Genomic DNA, 6,000 nt, shown 5'->3' on the forward strand with positions numbered 1-6,000 from the left:
GGTAAAGGTATAAATTTGTTTTTAGATAATATCTCGCTTATTATGCGTCGTACGTTTAATATTTTAATGTTATTATAATTTCTATAGAGAATTGAATTTCCTACATTTAGGTTGAGGAATATTTTCGCATAACACTAGTTGTTTTCGAGCTATAGTGCATTGTTTTTTCATTGCAATGACATTTTCAAATCTTAATATTTTTAACACCAGTAAAGATAACAACGCATTTTTTTTTTCTAACATTATTATTTTTTATTATTATAATTTTGTATTATGATGCTCTTTTTAATAGTTATTATAATCATTAGTTTTTTTACGTATAAATTGTAATTTTTTAATGTTGTTTTAAGGAATACAGTATATTTTTATTTTTGATTTCTTTTTTTTAAATACAACTGGACTTATCAGTCTTTATAGAAATTATAATAGCATCGAAACGCACACGACTTGTAAAATGTAAGATATGTGTAAAAATAGATTTTTGTGACCTTTAGCGCACACGACACTTGGGGTGACTTTTAATACTTTTTAACAATGGTAAGGAGAAGCTATGAACCAATTATTTAGTAAGCCAAAACACTTATTTTCCTGGTCTATTAGCTTTGAAGGTAGTTATACACAAGTTAGCAAAAAGGTGAACTGGATTTTAAGTTAACTCATAAAATCCGACAGGGAGACTTGAACAAAAAATACAAAAACAAACAAATAAACAGACTAATATATAATATAAAATACTTAAATTTACATTGTTAATTAAAAAAACAATATATAGTATGCATATAATATGTGCATATTCATTTATTCGAGCTCGAATAAATAAAAATTACAAAATTTCAAATAACGAATAAACTGAATAATTTCTTTCAATCAATCAATCGATTAATAATTATTTAACAGCGGCTGACCGATATTGCATTAGCTACATATATATATTTATCTAACGTACAAAATATGTACATCGGAGGGTGCCTCGGCTAGTTGGTAGTGTGCTAGCCTGCCAGTCTGGGGATTGTCGGTTTGATTCCCACCAGAGACTCTTGTCTGCTACACTGCAACGGGCGTATGGTCATCGTCACCCTGCTCGGTAAATTAGGTTAGAATATAATTTGAAATTGTATTGTAATGGACAAATAAAATATGTATGTACATTGGTATACACGCAATTTCATTTGCTTTACATTGCAATATAAATTTTAATGAGTATTACAATGTATTAATTTCAACGAATTATATTAAATTTATCTGAAAAGTTTCCGAAAAATTATAAAATTTCGATTACGTTTGTCGTTTTGTCTAATATGCAATTGAAAGCGTCTCTCAAGGAGCTATCTTATAATACCAAAATATTCTTATCTTTCCTTCGGAAGATATATTAAAAAAATCTTGAAAATCTCAAAAAACTACGTTTTTATCCTTTGATATCTATATATTTAAAAGAATAAAAAAATTTATTAAAATTTGAATTCCCATAGTCACCGATTTGGACAAAATTTTGTAAACACGTAAAGGAAGAGAATAAGAACTGACATTTTTCACTTAAATTTTAAAAATGGGCAAACCTATAGCTTTAAAACTGCTAAAAATTTGGTATAAAGTGACATAACTTTTTACGTGTTAAAGATAATTAAAATTTTATTTTTGCATAAAATTCTACAAAACAATTATTTTGTCAAATTATATAAACATTATATTTAATTTTTTTTACATATATTTAAAGAAAAAATCATAATCAGAATCATAATTTTTATATTATTGGTTTTCTAGGCATCCTTAAAATTTTAGATTGGGATTCCTAGATATATGCAAAAATGTCAATGTAACTTTACAAAAATGTAGAAAATTTATATAATTTAATTTAAAATTTAAATTTTTATAAATTTTGTTGAGTTGAAAAATGAAAAAAAATATGAAATAAAAAAGATTTTAAATATTTTGAGCTATTTTTTGTTAGTAGGCCACATAATATACAAATTTAAAAAAATTAAAGATAGACTTTTTCCTTTATTATGATTCTGAACATTGTTTTTAGAAAAATATGTAAAATAAATTTTAAATAAAATTTTTATATAACTTCATGGTTGCTTTGGAGAATTTTACTCAAAAATAAAATTTTAATTATCTTTAACACGTTATGGCACTTTTTACAAAATTTTTAAGCACTTTTAAAGCTATAGTTTTCCCATAATTTTAAAAATTTAAGTGAAAATATGTCAGTTCTCACTCTCGTGCACCTTCCTTTATGTGTTTATAAAATTTTGTTGAAATCGGTGACTATGGGAAAAATATTTTAATATTAAAATAGTATTCCTCTAAAAAACTAAAATTTTCAGTGAGTATATGTATTTACTATATCGGTATATGTATATACATTAGACCAACTCACTTTGTTACCCCTCTCAAAATTTACCTTGCTTTGTTTTATAATTGTTCAATTCACAATCGATGTTGTAGCGTTGTATGCGTTGTATGTCAGCAGCTGCTACAATAGTCATAACAATGTTGTTGGTATTTTCTATGCAAAAGCACTATACAACTCCTACTACAATTTTTCATATGTTTTTCGAATGTTGTAAGAAAGTTTAGTGTTGCCAATTGTTTATTTCGACATATAAACAAAAAATTCAAACGATTTTAGCATAAAAAACGATAAAGTGGTAACACTGAAATCAAAAACAAACAGCTGTTTACCAAAACAAAAAAACTAAAATTTTATTAAAAACTGTTTATTTATTAGTTTAAAATGTGGAATAAAGAATATAAAAGCATTGAAAATTCAAAGAAATTAATTTGGTTTATTTCGCATGTTTAATTAATTTAATATTTTTTTGATTTTTTTATCTTTTGACATTGTTATGTATATTTGTTTTGATTGTTTTTTTTTTCATTGAAAACATAAACTTATGACTTGCTGCAAAGATCTGTTCACAATCACTGTTACTACACTTTAGTAGGTACAATATACAACTTGATTGTGAATTGAACAAATGATTCCCAAAATATTTTAAGTCTAGCGATGACCGTTCGTGAGCTGCACCAAATTTAAAAAATGTATTTTTGAATTATTTTTTTTTTTTTAATTTTAGTTTTGTTTTGAAACAATATCTCCAATATGGGGTATCGTTTGAAAGGAGTTTTATAGTCGCGTCCAATGATGTATTAAACAATAAATAACCGTCTGCTCATAATTGTTATTTTCCAACAAATTAAAAATTGTTAGGTTTTTCATTAATATAAATAAACAATTTGCACACCACTGGACGTGGCTTCAAAAAACCTTTCAAATGATACCACATATTGTATATTTTGTTTAAGAAAAAACTGTAAAATTTAAAAAAATAACCAAAAAGTGACTTTTTTGTAACCGATCCAGACTATCATCATATTACATAACAGCGAATATTTTGAGGGGGTAACTCAAGCACCATTTTTTGTGAGTCGGTCTAATACACATACATATTTAATGCAATATTTTAAAATAATTTTAATAAGATGCATCCATCAGAACATCTTACAGATGGAAACTGAATCAGAATCTAATATAATATACGATCTTCAGTTTTACGTTAACATTTGTAATTTTATCCAAGAATAATAAACTAAAGATTACGCCTTGCGCACGATTTACCGTTAGATGACGTAGTTGTTCCCTTTTGAAGGTTTCCAAATATGTTTCATGTGTAGAAATTACAATTTCTTGAAAAACTAATGTATATTATAATAGTTGGTAACCCTGTAATTTAATTTACTTTGCCTTTCGTCTTAAATTTATTCAAATATAACATTAAAAATAATAAAATGATAAATAAGTGTAGTGAAGTACGGCAAAAAAGACCCAGAACGTAGAAAAACGAAAACAAAATTTAGAGGAAAAATCATAAACTTGGAGTAAACAGTGGACAAAAGTAATCAAAATTAATATTCAAAAAAAGAGTGAAAAATTGTGGGAAAAGTTTTACATTGTGCCCTTTTTTATATGTGTCTCAATGTCTGGTTATATTTTATCGTAAGGTTAAATTGACAGTTTTCATATAAAAATTATTTTAACCGGCAGAATATCTACCGGTTAAACGATAACCGGAGTTGGTGTTAACGGGGGTTAGTATTTAAAATATTATTAAATATTTTTATACCCTACACTACTATAGTGGGGAGGGTATTATACGTTTGTGCTGATGTTTGTAACACACAAAAAAAGCCCCGATTTGTGCTTTTTACGCCATAATTATGTCAAATATACTATTATCTCTCCAAAAATTGGCACAAATAAGTTTTATATAAGTATAAATGACACTGCAGATTTTCGTAATGATCGGCCCTTATTTGACCCTAGCCACAATACAAACCCCCCTTCAAAAATGTCTTAAACGTCTAAAATTGACTTGTAACCATTTGTATCGCAATGAAACTCAACAAAACTAACTGTGATTTAAAAATATATTCTTTTCCCAAATTTAATGAGTATCGGCCCATGTTTGACCTATACTCTTATATAAAGCCTCATTTAAAAAATTTGTTTTTTTTTTATCAATAAATTGCTTAAATACTTTGGAATTAAGGTAAAAATTCAACATAAAAGTTTCTTTATAAAAATAAAAATTTTTTAAATATACTCATGGTGTAGGGTATTATATGGTCGGCCATGCCCGACTATACTTTCCTACTTGTTTATAAAAGAAATTGCAATTAATAAATAAATGTATGAAAAGAATGGTCACTATCCATTAATTTTTAGATAAAAATAATAAATTGTCCCACTGTTATATTTATAGCTGAAAATTATTAACCAATAGGAACACAGATTGTGTGACGTCAGTGCTCCTATATGCGCAGAAAGTTTTAATTATGTTCTCATGACGACGTAATCTTTAGTTTATCATTCTTGATTTTATCAAAGTTCAAATATATAAAAAAAAAATATATTGTTTACTTACGGCCTTAAAAAATTAAAATTAGTCGAAAACTAGCACACTGGGGAATTTTAAATAGGTAAATAAAAGTTTGTTCAGAGCTTTGTCCTGAGATCCCAATTATGGGTATAAAATAATCCATAATCACATACTCACTGGTGTAGGGTATCGTATGGTCGGCCATGCCCGACTATACATTCTTACTTGTTTTTATAACTTTTGTTAATATTTAATGCTCGCAGTAAAATATCTAAATACATAAATCAACGCAGGCCTTTTGTCAGTTAATTCTGTATGAAAAGTGCCATAAAAATCAGTTGTTTGCGTATAGGATAGGTACGTACATATATCTCTTGTTATGCTTTCTACGCGTTTATATTATTGCGTATCCTTTATTAATAATGTTAAGGAGAAGCTATGTGTTAACTTTCAATTAGCTATCTGAAATTCCGCAGCAGAACCCTTATTTTCGTGGGATAATAATATTTTTTAGAGGTTTATAAATTTTAATACAAAATTTATTCTATAAACCTATTATTATAAAAGCATTAGAATAATATCATTAGAATTTAAGTAAATGTAATTCGAAATTGGCACAATTCATATTATTTATATTATGCTTTATGGATTTATTTTTATGGCTTAACACATACACACATATGTAAGTATGTACAAACATATACATATATACCGTTGAAATAATGTAAAAAGAATGTAAATTAGTTTTTTCTACATTAAGATATTGATATATTTTATTTGTCGATTAAAGTTTTAGTAAATTATTTTGGTAGTTAAATGTATTGTGTTTTTATTTATTTGTTTGTGTTAATTATACAGTATTGTTTAAATAAAGATAAAGTTTGTTTAAATAAAGATATACCAAATAATAAATTTTTTCAGATTATGACTAAAGTAAAAAAATAAAATAATTTAACTAAAGTTGTGGTATTTGATAACATTTCTTTTTTGTTAAATTTCGAAATGTAAATAATAATTAAGTTAAAAAATAAGAGACATTGAAATAATAATAATAAATTATGGAATTAAAACCCAAAAAATGTAGTAAAATATTATTATAAATTATATTTATTCT

The sequence above is a fragment of the Lucilia sericata genome, unplaced genomic scaffold, assembly GCF_015586225.1.
Source record: "Lucilia sericata isolate MDLA Ls3-8-SP2 unplaced genomic scaffold, ASM1558622v1 Contig000328F_arrow, whole genome shotgun sequence".
NCBI lineage: Eukaryota > Metazoa > Arthropoda > Insecta > Diptera > Calliphoridae > Lucilia > Lucilia sericata.